A 25,190-nucleotide genomic window follows, 5' to 3' on the forward strand; every position below is an offset into this window, starting at 1 on the left:
GCGCTGGCTCACGAGTACCCAGACACACCTCGTGTAGCCCTGCCGTGCAAGCCACGTGTCAGGGCGGGGCTGTACATGCCCCGGGGGCTCCACTCAGAGGGAGCCCTCACCCAGGCACCACTGGAAGCACCATGCTCCGCGCTGGCAGTCGACACAGACGAGTAGCGGCTATGCCCGTGCAAGTGCGGAAGCGCTACGCTCCGCGCTGGTGATAAAAAACTGAGGGCGACCCCATGGCCGTAGCAACCTCAGGGAGCCACCCGGCTTAGTGTCCAGCCTCACTGCAACGCTTTCCCCTCAGGAGAGCCGCGCGAGGGGGCTGGGCACCGGGGCTGCTCGGGTCGTGCCCAAGCGTACGCCGCCCTGCCAGGTCCCTCGGACCTGGCCGTCACGCGCCCTCCCGAGCGGAGTCAAGGCATGAAGGTCATTTGGGCATCAAGTGGGATTCCTGAGCATCGCGACTCAGGGGCCTAACTGGCCACGTAGCCCCTCACCCCTTGGTCTCGTCCTAGTGATCCGGACGATCCAACGGCGGCTAAGGTATGCGCAGGGTCGGGCCCCGCCGATGTAGAACACTAGGCCTACTCCCGCATCTCCTTTCTGTAAGCTGTTTGTGCATCAAGGGGGACTCCTGAGCATCATGACTCGGGAGCCTAACTTGCCACGTAGCCCCTCACCCCTTGGTTTCGTCCTGGCGATCCGTACGATCCAATGACGGCTGAGGTATGTGCAGGGTCCGGCCCTGCCGAGGCAGAACACCAAGCAAATGTGAAGGAAATCACGGAATCTCAAACAAATATTACAAGGCATACTTTTCTTCAAATACCAAACACAAGTTTAAACGCGTCCACGAGGCATGGTGCATGTTGCAGAAGCAAAGCAGGAAAGGAGTCGCCAGCAAGCCATCTCATCATCCCTGGACGCCGCCGTCACTTGCAAGGGGTGCCCCTTCGACGGTGACGTTTCCCTCGCCGGTGCCGCCCACCGGAGTTGCAGGTTCAACGGCACCACCGGTTGAGGGCGCAGGGTCGAAGGTGCGGAACTTCTTCAGCAAGGCCTCCACCTGGATCTTCACGGCTTCGGCAGCAGCTGCGCAGCACTCGTCATCCACGGGCTCGAGCGGCTCGTCAAGGTCGGCGTTAGGATCGCGAAGATGGAGGTGGCTGAAGACGCGCGTCAGTGCAGCCGAGGAGAGTGCGCGGGCTTCCCCTCCACCAAGGGGCCGATCCCGTCCACGACGTCCTCAAGCGCCACAACCAGATGAGGGAGCAGCTGGGTGGGGCCCTCGTCGTCTGTCGCGAGCGGCTCCTCCAAGCCCTTCTCGTAGAGTGCACGCAGCGCCACATGAGACTTCTCCTCAAGGGACTTGAAGGCCACGCGGTCCTCAGCCAGGACCTTCATTTTGGCTTCCAGCTCGGCCTTCTCTGCCTTCATCTCCTGCTCCAACTTCTCCAGTCGGCTGCGCTCCGTGGCTGTGCCTTCGCCAACTGCTCCAGCTCGGCGTCGCGACCCCTGACGGTGTCCTCTCGGGCCTTCACCTTCTCCTCCTCCGCCTGGCGGTCTCGAGCCTCGGCCGCACACTCGTTGCGCATGGTCTCCAGCTCGGCCTCCAGCGACCGACAACGATCCTGGGCAGCCCTGGCGTCCTTCAGCGCCACCTCGCGGGCAGCCGCGATTTGGGCAGCGGCCTGCTTGTCCTTCTCGGAAGCCGCCACAGCCTGGTTCAGCGCCTCCCGGATGGATGCATTAGAGTGCAACCAGCCAGAGATCAGCTCCAGGCGCCCGGCCACTAGGCGACAATCGGTGCCTTGAGGATCACCCCGCAGTCGGGCCAGAGCGGAAAGGGCATGCTCCAGGGCGCTAGGCAAGGCGGAAGGATCGCGCACTGGCAGTGGGGCGGAAGGACAAGGCAGCGTCATCGCCAAGACTTGCAGGTTAACGACAGCGGAAGAAGAAGCCGGGAGCTCCGGAGCCTGCGGGGCCTCGGCTAGCGGGCTGGGGACGAGCGCCTCAGGAGCTGACGAGGCCTTGGTGGTCGCCCTCACTAGGGGACGCTCGTTTGGGCCTCGCGAGGACGTCCGGGCCGGAGAGGCGCGGGCGCCATCGCCGCCCTTCTGTGCCGGAGGAGGCACGGCCGTGCCAGGATGCTAGGTCCCCGAGGATGTGGCCGCGCCCTCCTTCTTCTTCTTCGATGATGATGACGTCGGCCTAGCGGCACATGGAGGAAGCATCAGGAAGCCGCAGCGGAAGCAGGAGCAAGGGCAAGCTCAGGGCAGGAAACTCACTGGTCCACGGCGGTGTAGTCTCGGCGCCTCTTCAGAAGTGCGGAGCTTAGGGGCCTCGCGGCCTGGGGAGCAAGCGCGCGGGCCCCAGGAGTCTGCGAGGCCACGGTGGCCCCAGGCGGCGGTGAAGCAGGGGCGTCGCCCCGAGAGATCAGCGACGATCTGCTCTTCGTCGGGCGCCAGACGTCGGCTTCCCCAAGGGGGAGACCCTGGACCTCGTAGTGACCCCAGCAGGGGGCAGGACTTCCCTCAATGGGTGGTCGCCGACTACGTCGTCATCAGGCAAGGCGCGGAGGAGGTCGGCCTTGCGCGGAGGGGAGGTCTCCCTAGACCCCTCCAGGGGCCGCCGAGTCCTCCTCTTCCTCCTCGCCGGAATCGTCAGAGGACACCACCACCGGAACCGTCGCCACTGGGGCCTCAGAGGGCGCCGGCGGCACAAGACCACGCCCATCGAAGACAGGCATGGCGGCAACAATCTTTGCCCCATCCGGGCGACGGTACAAGGGAATGAAGCTGTCCGGCGGGTACCCATGGTCATCCCCAACCAAGGAGTGGAGGGCCATGCTCAGCTCCTCATCAGACAGGGCCTCCGGACGCAGGTGGAGGTCGTCCCCTTCGCCCCAGAGCTTCCACAAGGGGCGTGCGCGCCTGGAGGGGAGCCACGCGCTGCGCCATGAACTCCTTGACGATCATGGCTCTCGTCAGCTTCGCCGCCCTTGGGTCGCCAGGCTTCAGGTCGGCGGTCATCCTCTCCAGCGCCAACTCCGTCCGAGGGTCGGTGAGCTTCGCGCGGAACCACCCATCGTGGGACATGGGCATCTCCTTCGGCAGCACCAGCCGGGGTGGGAACACTTGGCATCCATCAGGAACCACTTGCTCCTGAAGCCCTTGGCCTTCTTCCCGGCCTTCGAGATCACGTTGGTCTTCTTGGCTACGACAAAGTTGACGCACCCCGAGCAGTGACCCTCCTTGATCCGGAGGAAGAAGAAGTGGCGCAGCAGTGCCACGGACGGAATCACTTCGACGTACACCTTGCAATAGAAGGCGAAGATCGACAGGAGGAGGATGGAGTTGGGATGAAGATGGAGGGCGTGAATCTTGTAATGGCTGAGGACAAAATAGAAGAAGTCGGAGAAGGGGGGAACCAGCCCCGCGATGATGCTGCTCATGAAGAAGGGGTAGAAGGTGCTTCCTGAGGCCTCCAGCTCGGCGGAGCCAGCCCGGAGTGCAGTCTTCCTCTTATCATCGCCCTCCGCTGCCATCAGGAGCATGGCGGCAAGGTTCTTCTCCGAGACGCTTGGCGCATTGAGCGCAGGCTCATACCCGGATGGCGGAAGAGAGGCTCGAGCTTTGTTTGGCGCGATTGGCGGCAGGCTTGAAGGAGGATCTGGGCGGATCTCGAGTCTTTGGAAGCGAGGAGCAGGAAAGGGGATCTGGAGTGGGACGAAGGAACGTAATGAAGGCAGCGTAGCCCATGCTAGCCTTGTGTCAGTCGGGCAGTTGCCGAGGCAGTGTGGTGAAGCGGAGATGCCCACGTCCCATCAGTCGCCACGCTTCAATCAAGGCCGCAGGCGGTTGGGTCCCGCAGTGCTCCACACTTGCCCCTTGGCTTCGCCTCGAAGCCAAGTTCGAGCGCGCCTTGGGCCCGGGGGCTACTGTCGGTGTTCTGGGAATGGGGGTCCCCAGAATTGCCTGCCTGTGGCCCACGGCGTGGCTCCTCTAGCGGCCTGGTACGGCCCATCTTCACCAGCAAACACTGAATACCCTCGCGAGGGGCCAAGCCTCATGAGGCGGACGACACAAGACCTCCTCAGGGGCAGCCTCACTAGGCTGGCTCGCGAGGAGCGGAGAGATCAAGGCAAGGGGCACCTCGTGAGGTTCCCTGATGTGAGCCGTGACAACCAAGGCCAGGCGGGCGCCAGGCGGGCGTAGAGTACTGGTTTCCTCTTTGGTGCTAAAGGGGCAGGCACAGGCGAAGAGTCCCGAGGCATTTGGCAAAGGTTTCCATTTTGGTGCAACGAGACCAAGATCAGCAGGATAGCAGGATGGAGGTCATCGCGGATCCCACGACAGCGTCACCACCAGAGCCTTTATCAGGCGAAGACCACCTTTTGTTAGGATACCTTGTACTAGTTGTCCCCCTTCAAATTGGCCGTTGTGGGATCCCTTCCCGCCTAACATTTGGGAAGAGGATCGGGGCCTCTATAAATAGGACTAGCCACCACCAAGGGAGACTTTGGGACCAGATCCATTCCACCTTCACACGCACAAGCTCACCGAGCCCAAGAGCACCTCTCCTCAGGAGGATGTTCTTCCCTTGTACTTGTTCATTCCGGCCTACAAGGCAATCCACCACACCACACTGGAGTAGGGTATTACACCACATCGGTGGCCCGAACCAGTATAAACTCTTGTATCCCTTGTTCTGCGAGTTCGGCGAGCTGAGCTTTGAGATTGTGGTGAGTGAGTGAGCTAGGGGGAGGGAGAGATCTTCGTGCGCACCCCAGAGTATGAACCGTTAGGGTTTTGCTGGAACCCGAAATCCGACACATATAAGTTTTATGTGTAGTCAAAGTATTTGTACTTTGATCAAACTTACAGAAAAAAGTGTCAACACTCAACAACGCCCAATCAATATTGTTAGATTCGTACGTACTCCTGGATTTGTATTCAAACAGAGATGGTTTCCAATTTGTTTTCAAACACGTGAATGTGCTTGTTCTCGCGCATGCTCTTCCTACTAGGATTTCTCCACATATAGCCAGCCCAATAGTAAATTTGTTTAAGCTCCCTGTCCAATAGTACTAGTGAAGTACTGACAACATCTGCAGTAGAGTATGTAGTGCTCATAGTACTAGTAGTCACTAGTGCGCGTTGGTGCTATACAAAAGGTATTTCACCCCTTTCCGCGATGGCATTTGGAACCGTCGCCAAGTTAGTGTGGGCGATAGGGGGGTCCTTCCCACACGACCCACAAACCATCGGGGATAGGCCCTCCTGGGACACGGGCTGGGAAAAAATGAGCTCGTGTGCGATCGGGCGAGGCATCGAAACCCAATCATTTCCGTTCATATGTACATCCCACACGGTGAATCCCAGAAAAACATTTCCGTTTGTATGTATATTAGACACAGTCAATCCAAGGAATACGTTTCCATTCTCATGTACATCCCACACAGTCAATCCAGGGAAAATGTTTCCGTTCGTATGTACATCCCACATAGTCAATCCAGGGAAAACGTTTCCGTTCAAATGTACATCCCACACAGTCAATCCAGGGAAAACGTTTCCGTTCATATGTACATCCCACAAAGGTTTATTTATAGGCTCGTGTGTGATATGTGTAACTATCACACACGCTCTGCCTTGGTTAACTGTTTGCTTTTATCAACTACATCACACACGATTTGATGAAGAAAATTGTGTGGCATTGGGCTATCCATGACAGGCGCTTTTACTGCTAGAACCATTTGTAAAGTTCCATGACACATTTAGCAGGTTTATTAGTTTACAATTAATAATTCCAGTATTACGCAAATTCACATTTCATATCGAATAGTTGTTTGCCAATTTCATATCAGGCACATAAATATATTTTAACATCACAGTACGATAGCTACCTGAAAACAACATAGTACAACATATAGCTAGCTCAACTACATAAGAACAATATTAGAACAATATATTCATTTCCCTAATCGAGATCATCCAGGCTCGTCTTATCCACCTCTTCTTTCAGTTTAGTAAGAACCTGTTTTCCACTGGCCAACTGGGTGCCTCCTCCTTCGCCAACACCATCTTAGCAAAGTCTGATTTAAAAAATTTGAGCTCATTCTCCACCTTCCTCTTTTTATCCCGCATCTTCAAATATTCTTCAGCGTTGACAACACTTTCTCTAAGCCTACCTTTGTTCTCTTCCTCATACCTGATCCAGAGCTTTGCTAGGCACATCTTCAAAGACTGTGGCCACTCTTGATCAACCCACTCCAAGTAAGAACACTTCCGTTCATCCTATAATATTTAAAACTAGATTAGTAACAATTGTAGGGTAAATGGGTTTATAGCAACATCAAAAATCACCAATGCTTATTTTGAAAAACTAAAGAAACATGTTAATTATGACATATCTTCTCAAAAAGATCAATGTGCAAATGAATTAATTGCTACTAAGACAACAACCAAATTCTGAAACATCAGAAGCTATAATTAACTACAACAACGCTACAAGATCTTACTCATGTACAATAAATAACAAATTGAACATTTTATGAGGAAGGTAAATATAACCGCAACAGTGTACCGATAGTTTTTGGATGACATCAAATTGATACTAACAGGTGTGTACATGCACAAATTTAGTAACATAGAACTGATAGCACTAAGGCCATCCACTATGTTTGCCAAAACTGGTGTAAAGACCACTATTGCTACATCTCGCACCGGTGCCCTGCACTGGCGAGCCAATGCATTGGAAAAAAATTAGGGACCCGGACTCCAGAGCACCTAGTTTCTCCGATGCCCAGTTCCTTCGTGCCATAAAGATTTATTATTTTACTGCTTAGCTGCTCGGATGTGTGGACCAAAGTTGGTTGCACAAACTGCTGAAGCGATGCCAAATAATTTTCTAATGGCACCGCTAATGAGATGGCAACAATTTTAGATACTAGGTACAAAATATGACACTGCCTTAGGATGCGTTTGGTTGAAGGTGTGGTATGAATGGGTTGGGACCATGAAAGTGTCTGAATCACATCTATCAAATGATTTGTAACAACGAAAGAGGGTCTAATCTTCTCTACATATGCTAGAAACTTCCTCCCACTGTCCACGGATTCAAACACAACTAGCTTCACGCATGGAGATTGATGGTGAAAACGAGCAGATAGATCTTCAGCCACCCCGCTCCATTCATTGCCATTGATGGTCCTAGGGAGCTACAAGAGGAAGAAATGACTCAAATCGACCGCCGGGTAAAATTCCATCATTCCAAGTTATAGTCTGTGAGAGAGAAGAGAGGCATACCCGGGTGGTGAAGGATTCGTCGGAGGAGGAGGAACCGCTGGAGAGGTCTTTGAAGAAGACCATGGTGATCCCGGCGGTAGGATGCGAGACGGCGAGAGCGAGGAACGAAGCGAGGAAGTGGTTATAGCTTAGGAAGGAAGGAGGAAACATGGGAAATGTGTCTTGTGGTCGGGGAGAAAAGAGGGTGGGGAAGGGGGGAGGGGGCGGGGTAGATATTTTGCGGTAGGCCGAAATTTTGGAAATGTGGAGGGAAACTTTGCGCACCGTGCCGCCCGACACCATTCACTTTGAACGATTGTGTGCATCGCAAACGATTCTTCTGCTTTACGTGCATGGGATGAGTTTGATAATTCAAATTTTGGTGGAAATTTCCTCGGGTACGTGATTGCATAATTTAATATCGCTTGCTAATTTGGGCACACAAAAGAGCGTATAGCAGAGAGACCACACTTACTGAATCGACCAATTTTAGTAATTAAACAGAGCCAGTTGACCTAAACATTGCTCTAACAAAAGACCGGCTGTCAGGACCCCGATCCTAAGTCACACCGATCTAGCATGTAACACTTCATATCACTTTGCGGCCTCACGCACGGTATTCCCACGGGTGCCACCTTACCTGGCCCGGGATCGTTTGTGCCTTTTGGCTCACGTATATGATAGTGTCGCTAGCATCCATATGACAAAGAACCCGGGCCTACATGACTAGTCATGAACCCAAAGTGGCACTAACTTACGGGGACAGGCATACATGAATCAACATCGAGCATGTCGGTCAGGAGCGTGTGAATCCGGGTTGTAGCACTGGGCTAATAGGACTCCGGGAACCCGGGCTGTAGCAGGCTAGGAAGGACTCCGGATGTCACCGCGTGACATTTCCCTGAAGGGACAGACAGAGGAACGAAGTGAATCACATGCCGGCCAGTCAAGCGTATCGGAGCAGTAGTGCTAGGCTAGCAGGACTCCGGTGAACCGGGCTGTAGCGGACTACTATGGCTCATGGAAGCACAAGACCACATTTCCCCAAAGGAGAGGCTACCAAGGATAAACAACTAGGTTGTCGGATCCCACACATACCAAGCATTTCAATCATACACACAATATGCTCGATATGTGTAAATACAACATGGCATCACAACAAAACTCTATGACTCAAAGTATTTATTCAATAGGCTCCGAGGAGCGAAATATTACAAACATGGGTCTCATGACCCAACATTCAGAGCATACAAGTCAAAGCACATGCGGAAGCTTAACATGTCTAAGTACAGACATCTACAAATGAAAAAGGCTGAGAAGCCTGACTATCTACCAGATCCTGCCGAGGGCACAAGATCGTAGCTGAGGTATCAAGCTAAACATCGAAGTCCACACGGAACTACTAGCGAGACTGACGTCTCTCTGCAAAACATAAAATAGGAAAACATGAGCACAAATGTACCCAGCAAGACTTACATCAGAACTAGCTACATATGCATCAGTATCAACAAAGGGGGTGGTGGGGTTTGACTGCAGCAAGCCAGCTTTGACTCAGTGGCTATCCTAAACTATGACTGCAAGTAACTCTTTTGAGGTGGCGCACACGAGTCCACATATTCACCATATCAATACACCACTATGGATCCGCTCCCGTCTACCTATGAGAAGGCCATCCATAGCACTCATGCTTATCTTGCGAGTTTTAGGGTATCCACTTCAAGTTATCTATGAACTATACAGGCAACCCATAAGTCCTTTACCGCGGACACGGCTATTCGAATAGATGATTTTAACCCTGCAGGGGTGTACTTCTTCACACACGCTCTCACCACTTACCACCATGTACACGTCATGTATCTCGGCAACCTTCAAGCGGAAGCCTGGCGAGGGAGTCGGCCACAACCTGACTAACCACACTAGTCTCTAGTCCAGGTTTATCGCCTATTCGGGTTCCATCCGCGAGGAGATCCGGCCGGAGTTTCGCTCACAGCCCCAAACGATGTGTGCAGGGTTCCAGATACACCAAACGGGTGCGCGGTACACCGGGCCACAGTGTATCTACCGCATCATAGCCCACCCCTAGGGTCAGCCCTACGCACGGCCTCCAACACATATCCTACAAACACCAGAAACTAGTTGCAACTCCTGGACAGAGGGCAAGGGCAGTTAATAAGTCGAGAGGGTCCATTGGTTTCGGGCCCAATGCGTGGTAGTAGCTGTTCATGGATCACAAACACAGAACTCAGTTCCTAAGGACAGCTTCAATGAAACAACCCACCATGTACTCCTATATGGCCTCTCATTGATACCTTTACCAAATCATGTTCACACACTTAGCTCTCAATAGTAGGACATGTTCACACACCTCCAATTCATCCCCGATGAATCCGACCTGACTCAACTCTAAGCAGTAGCAGGCATGACAAACAAGCATGAATGAGTAGGCACATCAGGGCTCAAACAACTCCTACTCATGCTAGTGGGTTTCATCTATTTATGGTGGCAATGACAGGTCATGCAGAGGAAAAGGGGTTCTACCGCAGCATGTAACAGTTGAATCGTTGTTGTCCTAATGCAGTAAAAGAGAGCAGGAGCGAGAGAGTGGGATTGTATCGAAATGAACAAGGGGGTTTTGCTTGCCTGATGGAGTGGTAGTAGGATACTGCCCTTCAGTCGGATATTCGTGGGTGTCCTCGGAGGCAGAACCTACCATGAAAGACACATCGAAACACAATCATCGCATGGCAATATGCAACAATATGATGCATGCTATGACAAGGCAATATGGGTGTGTTTTGGCTAATGCATTCTAAAACAGGTTGGTTTGAGTCCATTTGAATCAAAGATTCAAATGAAAGCCCATGATATGAAGTCATATTAATGCATTAGCTTGTTTCACTTAAACAGCAAGGTTAAACTGTTCTAACATGCATGAAACCATTACAGATGGAAAGATTGGATTTTTCTGATCAATTTTCATATATAAATCTTTGCATTTGGAGTTACAGATTAATTTCTATGAATTTTTGAAGTTTATAACATTTTCTGGAATTTCCTGTATAAGAATAAATCCAGTAAATGATTTATTGCGTCAGCATTGCGTCAGGGTGACGTTAGCAGTCAACGGGGATGGTCCAGGTCAAACCTGACCAGTGGGTCCCGCGTGTCAGTGACACAGTGTCATTTGTGTCGCTGACAGGTGGGCCCAGTCAACGGCCACGTCAGCACGGTCAAAACTGACGCGTGGGGCCACTCTGGTTAGTTAATCCTAAGCAGAAACTAAACCAAGTTTAATTAGGCAGTGGGGCCTCCTGTCAGTGTCACTAGGTGTTAACTAACTGCGTCATTAGCCCTAAACTACTCTGCCACGTCACCATCGCCGGAGTTACGCCGGCATCGACCAAAACGCGGCGGAGTTACACTAGGTTGGCTCGTGTTTTGCCCACGGTCGACCAAATCGACCGTGGTTTGGTCCTACGCGTAGCTGGGGCTCGCGCGCATCTGGTAGGGCAAACGGGAGGGGCTGGGGTGGAGCGAGCTCGCTGGAGTCGAGCTCGTGGCGGCGGCCGGCTTTCGGGTGTTGAGCGAGACGGAGCTACAGAGCATGGGGAGACGAATGGGTGCGTGCGTTATGCTCATGGGAGTGCAGTCAGTTCAGTGGTGAGCTCAGACGCGTGCCTACACGGCCGTAGCCGTGGTGGCGACATGACCGGCGGTGAGGAACTATCGGCTCCGATGGCCACGGTGGTTAGAAGACGCGGACGAGCGCGGGGAGAGACGGGAAAGGGGCAGGGGCTCACGCAGAATCCAGCAGAGGCAACGGCGAGGCCGGGGAGGGTCTGGAGCTCGCGAATCCACGGCGAGGTTGCCGGCGGCTGAAGGTTGAAAATGAGGTCGGGGCAACGCTGCAGGGCCTCCGGCGGGGCGTGGCTCGGTGAGGGGGTCGAGGACGACGTCGCGGAGCTCGTGGACCAGTCGTGGAAGCGAGGGAGGCCGGTAGCTGCGGGTTTCACGGTGGTGGGTGCTTGGCGGTTTCGGCCATGGCGAGGAGAGGGTGAGGGAGAGAGTAGAGGGTGAGGGGAGAGGCAGACGGGGCTGCGGGGCGTCTCCAGACGCGTCGGGGGCGCCTCGATGGCAAGCAGGAGGTGGAGCTCAGGCGCGCGCGCTGTCGACACGCCTCTGCCTACTGGCAGAGGCTGAAGACAGCCGCTTCAGGCCAGTGGGCTGGGCCGCCAGTGGGCCGCCAGGTAGGTGGCCAGGTGGGCTTTCTCTCTCTCTCTTTTTTCTTTATTTTAGTTTCTGTTTTCTATTTTCTACAGGTTTGTGGCTTTTCTAAAAATAGCAGGCACTTTCAAAAATCACCAAACTGCTCATGCCCACTGTTTAGGATATAAACAACATGGAACATTTCAGTTTAGGATTATTTGGACAATTAAAATAATTAGTAGCATTTAAATGCCCAAAAGTAAATAGAGTATGATTTAATTGAGTGACCTTATGTGTCCTAGAAAAATGTGAACCAATTTTGGCAGAGGTTCTAGACCAAGACAAAAATGATGGACATTTTAGAAGGGCATTTTAGGTTCATTGAAGATAATTTTAGTAAACTCTAGTTGGTTTCAGGGGGTGCTGGGGTTTTTGTCATCCCCATTTCAAGTTTCTGAGAAATTTAAACATGATGCAACACCAGATGCTAGCACTAAGCATTGTCAGAACTAGGGATGTGACACCAGCATTAAAAACAAAGCCTAAGTACGCATAATTTTAACAAATCCGCCGCCGCGCCGGCCTATGCATCGCTGGTGTGAGATGAGACGTCGATGACTTGTCCTGGCGACATGTCGCCGCTGGTGGACTCCGCGTCCCCCCTGCTGAAGTCGACCGCGTCCTGGTCCTCGTCATCAGCGCTACCCTCAAGGTTGTAGTACTCGTAGTAGTGGCTACGCCAGAGCTCGCATTGGTACTCCATCGCCAATTCCTTGACGGACAGACTCTTCTCAACCTTGACCTCGGCCACGCGCAACTCCTCCTCACGGCGCTCCTCGATCTCCACCGCCTCCTGCATCTCCAGCTCCCGCTCGGCGACCTCATGAGGAAGCCGGTGCTCCATGGCCACCGCCGCCTTTTCGGGCGTGGGTAGCATGCTGGATTCTGAGGTGGCCTGAACTATCTTGGCGTGGATGGCCTTTACCTTGGCCAGGGCGACATCGGCGGCACGGACGGCAGCTCGAGCGCTCTCGGCGTTTGCAGCGGCCATCGCAGCAGCTGCTGCAGCCGTCTCGGCTGCTGCCGCAACCCTGTTGGCTGCCGCAAATGCCCTCTCGGCAGAAACAGCCGCGCTCAATGCGGATGCGGCAGCACTCTCGGCGTAGGCGGTCGCGCTCTCGGCGCAGGCGGCGGCGCTCGGGGGGGGGGGGACGCGACCATCGTACCGGCCTTCACGAAGCGTTTCCATGGCATCATCTTTGCAAGAAGGGGGTGCAGGAATGGGGATCGAGATTCGTGGACTCGGGGGTTGCTGGCACTGGAGCAAACAAGTCGGTGAAGCTTGAGGAATACTTAAATAGACCCAGAAATTTTCATCGCAAACGGTTCCTACAAAACAACTGTGTGTGATGTTGTAGATATTTTTTATTAGCTATGAAAGACGAATTTGGAGTAAAGTGGCAATGGATGGTGTTTTAAATGTACGAGAAATTTTTTAGTACTAACACAACTGTCATGTAAAATTTTGGAAAATTTCAGGGGTCATTTGACCTTTTAAGACATTTAAGTGATTTTCTAGCCATTTAATGATTGTAATTGAAATTTGAACTACATGTATGTGCAACAGCTAACCATAACGGTTTGAAAAGTCATATTTTGTGTAGTTGTGTGCAATTTAATTTGATGTGCAGTAAACTGGAAGGAATTTTCAAACATATTGGTCTAACGGCTATGACACAATTAAGCATGGAGTGCCATGACATTTAAATTCCAAAAAATTAAAAAAAAGAAACACATGAAACCTTGGTTGATGTAATGTCATGCCACCAAGATGATGTGGTAAAAAATTTGGCATGTTTGACGAAAGTTTCGACACAAACCCCTCACAAATCGGAGCAACTCACTAGAAGGCTCGTGGTTCTGAGAGGGAACAATGCATGTTTGATGATGAACGGGAGATAGCTTACTCTGACGGCCTTCAAATATTTTCTACGTGTAACATGCACTAATACAACTGTCATGTCAAATTTTGGAAAATTTCAGGGGTCATTTGACCTTTTTAAGATATTTAAGTGATTTTCTAGCCATTTAATGACCGTAATTGAAATTAGAACTAGATGTACATGCAACAGCTAACCATAACGGTTTGAAAAAAATCATATTTGTGTACTTGTGTGCGATTTAATTCCATGTGCAGTAAATTGGAAGGAATTTTCAAACATATTGGTCTAATGACTGTGACACAATTAAGCAAGTGCCATGGCATTTAAATTACAGAAATTAAAAAATATCAGAAACACAAGAAACCTTGGTTGATCTAATGTCATGGCACCAAGATGATTTGGTAAAAGTTTTGGCATGTTTGACGAAAGTTGGGACACACACCCCTCACAAACCGGAGCAACTCACTACAAGGCTCATGGTTCCGAGAGGGAATGATGCTTGTTTGATGACGAACGGGAGATAGCTTCCTCTTACGGCCTTCAAAATTTTTCTACGTGTAACGTGCACTAATAGAACTGTCATGTCAAATTTTGGAAAATTTCAGGGGTCATTTGACCTTTGAAAACATTTAAGTGATTTTCTAGCCATTTAATGACCGTAATTGAAATTAGAACTAGATGTACATGCAACGGCTAACCATAACGGTTTGAAAAATCATATTTGTGTACTTGTGTGCGATTTAATTCCATGTGCAGTAAATTGGAAGGAATTTTCAAACATATTGGTCTAACAGATATGACACAATTAAGCATGGAGTGCCATGGCATTTAAATTCCAAAAAATTAAAAAAATATCAGAAACACATGAAACCGTGGTTGATGTAATGTCATGCCACCAAGATGATGTGGTAAAAAAATTGGCCTGTTTGACGATAGGTTGGACACACACCCCTCACAAACCGGAGCAACTCAATAGAAGGGTCGTGGTTCCGAGAGGGAACAATGCATGTTTGATGACGAATGGGAGATAGCTTCCTCTTACGGCCTTCAAATTTTTTCTACGTGTAACGTGCACTAATACAACTGTCATATGAAAATTTCGAAAATTTCAGGTGTCATTTGCCTTTTGAAGACATTTAAGTGATTTTCTAGCCATATAATGACCGTAATTCAAATTTGAACTACATCTACATGCAACGGCTAAGCATAACGGTTTGGAAAATCATATTTGTGTACTTGTGTGCGAGTTAATTCCATGTGCAGTAAATTAGAAGGAATTTTCAAACATATTGCTCTCACGACATGGACACATGCATATGTATGCATGGAGTGCCATGGCATTTTAATTCCAAAAAATTAAAAATGATCAAAAAAACATGAAACCTTGCTTGATGTAATGTCATGCCACCAAGATGATGTGGTAAAAAATTGGTGTCTTTGATGAAAGTTTGGACACACACCCCTCACAAACTAGAGCAACTCACTAGAAGGCTAGTGGTTCCGAGAGGGAACAATGCATGTTTGATGACGAACGGGAGATAGCTTCCCTTACGGCCTTCAAATTTTTCTACGTTTAACGTGCACTAATACAAACTGTCATGTGAAAATTTGGAAAATTGCAGTGGTCATTTGAACTTTTAAAGACATTTAAGTGATTTTCTAGCCATTTATTGACCGTAATTCAAATTTGAACTACATCTACATGCAACGGCTAACCATATCGGTTTGAAAAATCATATTTGCGTACTTGTGTGCGAGTTAATTCCATGTGCGGTAAATTAGAAGGAATTTTCAAACATATTGGTCTCACGGCATGGACACATGTACATGCATGGAGTGCCATAGCATTTAAATACCAAAAAATTAGAAAATGATCAGAAAAACATGAAACCTTTCTTGATGTAATGTCATGCCACCAAGATGATGTGTGTGGCACCCCGGCTCAGAGAAACCGGAACGCCCCGTATTCCATCCCAGAGATCGAGGTGAAGTCTTCTGGAATACGGCACTGCTTAGCATAGAACAAACCAGCTCTCTATTATAACACGAACATGAATACAAGGTCTCCGATATTACAATGAATAACACCAGCACAGCGACGGTACGCCAACCATAGTTGCTCTATGCAAGCAGCATAACAACTCGAGGCAGCGGAACAACTATTGGCAGCGGGACAACTATTGGCAGCGGAACAACTATTGGCAGAGGAACAACGAACGGCGTTGATGGACTCCAATCCGCCTGGACTCTGGCTGGAACTTGTATCCTAGCTCGTGAACACAGGAACCTGAAGGAAATATGCCCTAGAGGCAATAATAAAGTTATATTTATTTCCTTATTTCATGATAAATGTTTATTATTCATGCTAGAATTGTATTAACCGGAAACATAATACTTGTGTGAATACACAGACAAACAGAGTGTCACTAGTATGCCTCTACTTGACTAGCTCGTGGATCAAAGATGGTTATGATTCCTAGCCATAGACATGAGTTGTCATTTGATTAATGGGGTCACATCATTAGGAGAATGATGTGATTGACTTGACCCATTCCGTTAGCTTAGCACTCGATCGTTTAGTATGTTGCTATTGCTTTCTTCATGACTTATACATGTTCCTATGACTATGAGATTGTGCAACTCCCGTTTACCGGAGGAACACTTTGTGTGCTACCAAACATCACAACATAACTGGGTGATTATAAAGGTGCTCTACAGGTGTCTCCGAAGGTACTTGTTGGGCTGGCGCATTTCGAGATTAGGATTTGTCACTCCAATTGTCGGAGAGGTATCTCTGGGCCCTCTCGGTAATGCACATCACTTAAGCCTTGCAAGCATTGCAACTAATGAGTTAGTTGTGGGATGATGCATTATGGAACGAGTAAAGAGACTTTCCGGTAACGAGATTGAACTAGGTATTGAGACACCGACGATCGAATATCGGGCAGGTAACATACTGATGACAAAGGGAACAACGTATGTTGTTATGCGGTCTGACCGATAAAGATCTTCGTAGAATATGTGGGAGCCAATATGAGCATCCAGGTTCCGCTATTGGTTATTGACCGGAGACGTGTCTCGGTCATGTCTACATAGTTCTCGAACCCGTAGGGTCCGCACGCTTAACGTTTCGATGACAGTTATATTATGAGTTTATATGTTTTGATATACCGAAGGTTGTTTGGAGTCCCGGATGTGATCACGGACATGACGAGGAGTCTCGAAATGGTCGAGACATAAAGATTGATATATTGGAAGCCTATATTTGGATATCGGAAGTGTTCCAGGTGAAATCAGGATTTTACCGGAGTACCGGGGGTTACCGGAACCCCCCCCCCCCGGGGGGGTGCTTAAAGGGCCTACATGGGCCTTAGTGGAAACAGAGGGTAGCAAGGGGAGTGTGGGGCGCGCCCCCAAGGCCCAAACCGAATTGGTTTAGGGCAAGGGGGTCGGCCCCCTCTTTCCTTCTCCTCCTCTCCCTTTCCTTCCCCCTCTCCTACTCCTACTAGGAATAGGAGGAGTCCTACTCCTAGTGGGAGTTGGACTCCCCCTTGGCGCGCCTCTCCCTGGCCGGCCGCCTCCTCCCCTTGCTCCTTTATATACGGGGGCAGGGGGCACCCCATAGACAACAATTGATCGCTTGACCTTTTACCCGTGTGCGGTGCCCCTCCCCCATAGTCCACCTCGATAATACTGTAGCGGTGCTTAGGCGAAGTCCTGCGTTGGTAGAACATCATCATTGTCACCACGCCGTCGTGCTGACGAAACTCTCCCTCAACACTCGGCTGGATCGGAGTTCGAGGGATGTCATCGGGCTGAACGTGTGCTGAACTCGGAGGTGTCGTGCGTTCGGTACTTGATCGGTCGGACCGTGAAGACGTATGACTACATCAACCGCATTGTGCTAACGCTTCCTCTTTCGGTCTACAGGGTACGTGGACAACACTCTCCCCTCTCGTTGCTATGCATCACCATGGTCTTGCGTGTGCGTAGGAAATTTTTGAAATTACTACGTTCCCCAACAGTGGTATAAGAGCCTGGTTTTATGCGTTGATGTTATATGCACGAGTAGAACACAAGTGAGTTGTGGGCGATATAAGTCATACTGCTTACCAGCATGTCATACTTTGGTTCGGCGGTATTGTTGGATGAAGAGGCCCGGACCGACATTACACGTATGCTTACACGAGACTGGTTCTACCGACGTGCTTTGCACACAGGTGGCTGGCGGGTGTCAGTTTCTCCAACTTTAGTTGAACCGAGTGTGGCTATGCCCGGTCCTTGTGAAGGTTAAAACAGCAGCAACTTGACAAACTATCGTTGTGGTTTTGATGCGTAGGTAAGAACGGTTCTTGCTAAGCTCGTAGCAGCCACGTAAAATTTGCAACAACAAAGTAGAGGACGTCTAACTTGTTTTTGCAGGGCATGTTGTGATGTGATATGGTCAAGACATGATGCTAAATTTTATTGTATGAGATGATCATGTTTTGAAACCGACTTATCGGCAATTGGCAGGAGCCATATGGTTGTCGCTTTATTGTATTCAATGCAATCGCCCTGTAATGCTTTACTTTATCACTAAAGCGGTAGCGATAGTCGTAGAAGCATAAGATTGGCGAGATGACAACGATGCTACAATGAAGAACAAGGTGTCGCGCCGGTGACGATGGTGATCATGACGGTGCTTCGGAGATGGAGATCATAAGCACAAGATGATGATGGCCATATCATATCACTTATATTGATTGCATGTGATGTTTATCTTTTATGCATCTTATCTTGCTTTGATTGACGGTAGCATTATAAGATGATCCCTCACTAAATTATCAAAGTATAAGTGTTCTCCCTGAGTATGCACCGTTGCGAAAGTTCTTCGTGCTGAGACACCACGTGATGATCGGGTGTGATAGGCTCTACGTTCAATTACAACGGGTGCAAAACAGTTGCACACGCGGAATACTCTGGTTAAACTTGACGAGCCTAGCATATAGCAGATATGGCCTCGGAACACTGAGACCGAAAGGTCGAGCGTGAATCATATAGTAGATATGATCAACATAGTGATGTTCACCACTGAAACTACTCCATCTCACGTGATGATCGGACATGGTTTAGTTGATATGGATCACGTGATCACTTAGAAGATTAGAGGGATGTCTATCTAAGTGGGAGTTCTTAAGTAATATGATTAATTGAACTTAAATTTATCATGAACTTAGTACCTGATAGTATCTTGCTTGTCTATGTTGATTGTAGATAGATGGCCCGTGCTGTTGTTCCGTTGAATTTTAATGCGTTCCTTGAGAAAGCAAAGTTGAAAGATGATGGTAGCAATTACACGGATTGGGTCCGTAACTTGAGGATTATCCTCATTGCTGCACAGAAGAATTACATCCTGGAAGCACCGCTGGGTGCCAGGCCTGCTGCAGATGCAACTGACGACGTTAAGAACGTCTGGCAAAGCAAAGCTGATGACTACTCGATAGTTCAGTGTGCCATGCTTTACGGCTTAGAACCGGGACTTCAACGACGTTTTGAACGTCATGGAGCATATGAGATGTTCCAGGAGTTGCAGTTAATATTTCTAGCAAATGCCCGGATTGAGAGATATGAAGTCTCCAATAAGTTCTACAGCTGCAAGATGGAGGAGAATAGTTCTGTCAGTGAGCATATACTCAGAATGTCTGGGTATAACAATCACTTGATTCAACTGGGAGTTAATCTTCCGGATGATAGCATCATTGACAGAATTCTCCAATCACTGCCACCAAGCTACAAGAGCTTCGTGATGAACTATAACATGCAAGGGATGGGTAAGACAATTCCCGAGCTCTTCGCAATGCTAAAACCTGCGGAGGTAGAAATCAAAAAGGAGCATCAAGTGTTGATGGTCAATAAGACCACCAGTTTCATGAAAAAGGGCAAAGGGAAGAAGAAGGGAAACTTCAAGAAGAACAGCAAGCAAGTTGCTGTTCAGGAGAAGAAACCCAAGTCTGGACCTAAGCCTGAGACTGAGTGCTTCTACTGCAAGCAGACTGGTCACTGGAAGCGGAACTGCCCCAAGTATTTGGCGGATAAGAAGGATGGCAAGGTGAACAAAGGTATATGTGATATACATGTTATTGATGTGTACCTAATGCTCGCAGTAGCACCTGGGTATTTGATACTGATTTTGTTGCTAATATTTGCAACTCGAAACAGGGGCTACGGATTAAGCGAAGATTGGCTAAGGACGAGGTGACGATGCGCGTGGGAAATGGTTCCAAAGTCGATGTGATCGCGGTCGGCACGCTACCTATACATCTACCTTCGGGATTAGTTTTAGACCTAAATAATTGTTATTTAGTGCCAGCGTTAAGCATGAACATTATATCTGGATCTTGTTTGATGCGTGACGGCTATTCATTTAAATCAGAGAATAATGGTTGTTCTATTTATATGAGTAGTATCTTTTATGGTCATGCACCCTTGAAGAGTGGTCTATTTTTGTTGAATCTCGATAGTAGTGATACACATATTCATAATATTGAAACCAAAAGATGTAGAGTTGATAATGATAGTGCAACTTATTTGTGGCACTACCGTTTAGGTCATATCGGTGTAAAGCGCATGAAGAAACTCCATACTGATGGACTTTTGGAACCACTTGATTATGAATCACTTAGTACTTGCGAACCGTGCCTCATGGGCAAGATGACTAAAACGCCGTTCTCCGGAACTATGAAGAGAGCAACAGATTTGTTGGAAATCATACATACAGATGTATGTGGTCCGATGAATGTTGAGGCTCGTGGCGGATATCGTTATATTCTCACCTTCACAGATGATTTAAGCAGATATGGGTATATCTACTTAATGAAACATAAGTCTGAAACATTTGAAAAGTTCAAAGAATTTCAGAGTGAAGTTGAAAATCATCGTAACAAGAAAATAAAGTTTCTACGATCTGATCGTGCAGGAGAATATTTGAGTGATGAGTTTGGTCTTCATTTGAAACAATGCGGAATAGTTTCGCAACTCACGCCACCCGGAACATGTGACTCCCAAAAATTTTGGCCTCGTTTTATTTATTAAAATGTTGCCAGGAAATAAAACTTTTCCAATTGTCAAGTTTTACCTTTTGTGATTTTGGATTTTTGCCTCTAGTGGGAGAAACCTTCAAAGGTATTGTTGGATTTGTTTACTCTCTTTTATAAAACCATTATTTATCAGTGGATTCAAATGTTGCAAGATTTATTTATTCAAAAAGCTTTCTTTCTTTAAAATGATTCCTTTTGCATTTGGGGCCTATTTGCACTACAACCACTTGACAAATGCTTTTAAAAATTCCACCAAAATTTGGGGATGTCATGTGATGTTTCCACATCACTTTTATGCAAAGGTACCTTCTGGCCATTGGAGATTTTGAGCTCTACACCAATTTTTCCAATCTGGTCCAGTAGGCACTTTCGCACTGCAACCCATTTAAATATTTCTTCAAAAATTCTTCCAAGTATTTGGAGATGACAGTGGGTGCATACAATTCATCTTCAAGCAAAAACCCAATGATGTTCTTTGGAAAATTTGAGTGGATCAACCTCTTTTGCATTCTGGTCCAATTTGGTGATTTGTACTGCAACCATATTTTTCCTTGCTCTAGTGACCCTGAGCTTTCTCCTACTTGTAGCCGTCCCTACCAAACTCTTAAGTCCAGGAGATTGGGCTCATTGGAGATTTTGAAGTGCATGTTCTAAACCCCTTTTCTTCCTGCCCAAAACTGGAGTTTTGCAAAACTTGCACTATCAACTTTCTGTTTTTGCCAAACTTACCCTACCACCATCTCCTGTGTCTAAGGAGGCACTGATCTGGAGTTTTTGGCCACTCCAAGAGTTGCCTATGTGCATCTGGCATTCTGTCGAACACCTGGTGTGCACAGCCACTTTTGACAAGCTCTCTGGTTTGCACTATGGACTTGAACCCCTGACCTATCCACCTTGTCCACTAAGTGTCTTGCTTCCCCCACCGTCATCCTATGCAGTGCCAGCTCCACCCTCGAGCTCTAGAGCGCGCTGGCATTGCGTCGAACAGGTGCCGTGCGTGCTCTGGGCGCGCCCAGAGCGCACGTTTTGCACGCGCGCGCACTACGCCGACACGCCGCATTGCCGCACGCGACGCGACCCGACCCTGGCCCCCTCTGCATCGCTGAGCCGCGCACAAGCCGCCCCCTGCTCCACGATCCCTCTGGTGCCCGGCTGCGCCGCTGGCCGCGCCCTTGGCGGCACGCCGGCGTCGGCAGCGGCCTCTGCCATGTTCGGCACCGCCCAAACCGCGCCAGCGCGCCAGCTGCCCCTAGGAATCGCTCGTGCCTATCCTCCTGCCTGTCGGAACGCGCTCGTCGCCGCCAGGATGCCCTGCAACTACAGCAACGGCTGTCGCCGGTGGTCCTATCCTCTGCCACCGCGGGAACCTGCATCGGGCGCTATATAAAGGGTCCCCGAGCCCCTCCGAGCACTCACGCGACTTCAGACACTCCTCGTAGAGCTTCCCGCGTAGTGAATCGAACAGTAGTGGCCGTCTCCCTCAACTCCGGCCAGCCCGGCCGCCGCCAAGCTCCGGTGCGATTCGTTGCAACCGGCCACCCTCTCGCCCAACCAGCACCACCAGTCGCTCCCTCTGGTCCTTGCGGAGCTGCCCAGCTACTCATCTTCGATCAGAGACCACCGGAGCACAAAAAACACTTCACCACCGTAGCTTTCCCCCGCCGCGGAGCTCGCCGCCGGCGATTCCTTCCACCTCCGACGACCCTTCAACCACCCAAAGGACCGCCTCGGTCTAGCCATTCCATCCCCGCCCGCAGATGCCCTCGAGGAGCCGCCGTCCGTCGCCGGCGATCGCCGGAGCCCCGCTCCCGTCGGGCAGAAGAGAAGAGAAGGAGGGAAGGAACGGTCAAACCTGACAGTGGGCCCTCTGGACCCACTGTCAGTGACCCACGCAGCGCCCTCTCTCTGTTTAAGTGGAGGCGCAAAACCCCCGAGTGCGTTTCCTCTGCTGCGAAAGCGTATTTCTGCTGAAACGTTTTCCTTTTTTTCTGGTTTTATTTAAAAACAGAGTTGACCAAACTTTGACTGGCTATAACTTTTAAAATAAAACTCCAAATGAGTTGATTCTTTTTCGTACCTCTCTCAAATTTCATCTAGTTTATTTTAAGATTTATTTCAAAAATATTTGAGACAGGTTTTGGTACTGTGTTTGAAATATTTGTATTTGTGTATTTTGCAAAATAGGATTTTTGGAGAAAAAGGAAAGCTTCCAATAAAGTGCATCCGTTGCATACTCTTGAAGGCAAGCATTTCTGAACTCTGGCATAATATTTGTTGTGGTGTTTTGATGCGATCACAGCACCTTTTGACTTGGAGTAGATGTGACAGTTTATGTATCGATGTAGTCTCGTGCATGAGTGCACTTTGGAGATTGTTTGTGGCCAGCAATGGATACCCTAAGGATTTGTATCGCCCTCGTGAGCTTCTCTTGCACACCGGTAGGAAGCGGGAAAGTCGTGGTCTTGGGTAGACACGAGCTTGTCCCTAATCCCTCGTTGAGACGAGTATGCCCGGCATAGCATGGTGAGGCTCGAGGAGTGGTGATTTATTTCACTAGTGGTAATATTGTTGGTGGATACTTGGATCACCTGAGTCGGTTGTAGACCGAGTCTTGTTCAGTAGCTTCCTTTGTCGGTACCACCACTTGTCCCTGCAGGGACAGGGTATGGTTCAGTAGGTTGTCAACCCCTTTCCAAAGCACACACCGTACAGAGAGGCCGTGATGAAGGTCCCGTGGCCACGGATTAAAGCCTGTCATTCGGTCCGGGGGCATGGGTGTTTTCGGTTGTAGCCGAAGGGGATAGCTTCCCCAGTTTGCGCGCGGTATAAATTATGTGATCCCATGCTACGTCGAGGTTGTAGCCTCCCCACTTAGAGTTTTGCTTGGCAGGTGTCGTGGGTGATTCCAGACACTGGTGAGTTAAGCTGGTGTGTGCAGGTCAGGCGTGTTTTCAATCAAAAGACCGTAGACGGAATTAGTCCCGAGGGACTGAGTAATCCCGTTACTCGTGGAAAATGGTACTCCCTCTGCAGAGGATATATCCTGTCAGATAGTCCTGTTCTTAAGTAAAGGCCACAACCCGAGTTGAGTCTCCGTGACGGTATTCGGATGGAGAACGATTTAACTAGAACTCTGTAACGGCATTCGGATGGAGAACGATTTAATTAGAGCTTAGTAACGGAATTCGGATGGAGATACGGCTTGACTAAATTATCGGTTTTCGGATGGAGAAACGATTGTACTAAATTTTGTTTATGATTATGGCACCCTTGGATTATGATCTTTATTGTTTTGGACTAACCATTTATATTACGTATGTTATTGAGTATCCCTGGGATGGTTCTACCTCCTGGATATTCACTGTGATTATTCTTTTATAAGCCCTTTATGTGGTGTCGCTCAGACGCCCGACTGCAGCATTATTATTTCTGCATTTTCCGCTCGAGGAGTCATTCAGACACTCGTTTGGCACCAGTATTATTATTTCTGCATTTACCGCTCGAGGAGTCATTCAGACACTCGTTTGGCACCCAGTATTTTATTTTGGTATATTTTTATCCATATGTGTGCATCATGATTTTTTTTGTATATTTCGTGACGGATGTATGATCATCTATTAAACCTGGAGTATGTTTGATATATTATACCCGTGTTCTTAATGTTTGCGAGTACATTCAAACGTACTCACTGGCTTGTCCCTGGCTATTGTCTTGGCCAGATTGCCTTGTGTGGAGGTATGCATCGCGGTGACACCCTCGGAACCTACGTTGTTGACGTTTGCAGCCTCGCGAAGATAGGAGTTATCCTGGTCAGCTGTTCTTGTGGGAAGTGGAGTCCCATAGACGCAGATGTTTCCAACCGCTTCCGCCCTCAACCATTAGAAACCAAGTGTTGTACTCCCAGGCCTAAATGGTCTTACTACATATTTTTGTTCCTTGCTTGGAATTCTTGTATCAAGTTGGTACCTCATCAGCTAACAGTAATCCTGGGGCTGGTGAGCACACAGGCCGTTTTTCTGGGAATTTATATCCCAAAAATCCGGTCGTGACAGACTTGGTATCAGAGCCAGGCTGACCATTGGCTAATCCTATCTTAGCCAGGTCAATAAACTTAGGTTAACCAAACCACCGGACCTTAGCCTGACCCCGGTCAAGCTTCCCGCGTAAGATAGCTCCACAGTGACCCGACGCCTTTCCGGCAGACGGTGCCCAACCTATCAGCCTAGCCCGTCGATCACGCGCCAGTGACCGACACCCAACCCGTCTCTATCGCAAGCGTGCGGAGGAAGACTCCGTCCCCTTTTCCTATAAAAAGGGCACGCTAGCCACGGCACAGCGCAGCCTCTTTCCGCAAACCCAGCCACAATGCCTGGCCCCATTGTTCACAATGAGACCACAGCGACCAACCTTGGAGGTTTTGTGACCCTGCTCGCAAACCTCACCCGCCGTACCTATGCGTTAGAGGAGCCCCCTGAGTATGTTGTGTACCAAGGACCCATGTACGGTGAAAGCCGTCAGTACTGGGCCACTGTGCACATCTACGGTAGGGGTCTGTCATCAGAACGCCCCTACAGGTTCACTGGAAGGACAACTTCCTTTGAGCCACAAGCCATCCAACTGGCAGCCCGAGAAGCTATAGTTCAACTCTGGCACTTGTCGCCCAGAGTTAACTGTCGCTC

The sequence above is a fragment of the Triticum aestivum genome, chromosome 6D (genome assembly GCF_018294505.1).
Source record: "Triticum aestivum cultivar Chinese Spring chromosome 6D, IWGSC CS RefSeq v2.1, whole genome shotgun sequence".
NCBI lineage: Eukaryota > Viridiplantae > Streptophyta > Magnoliopsida > Poales > Poaceae > Triticum > Triticum aestivum.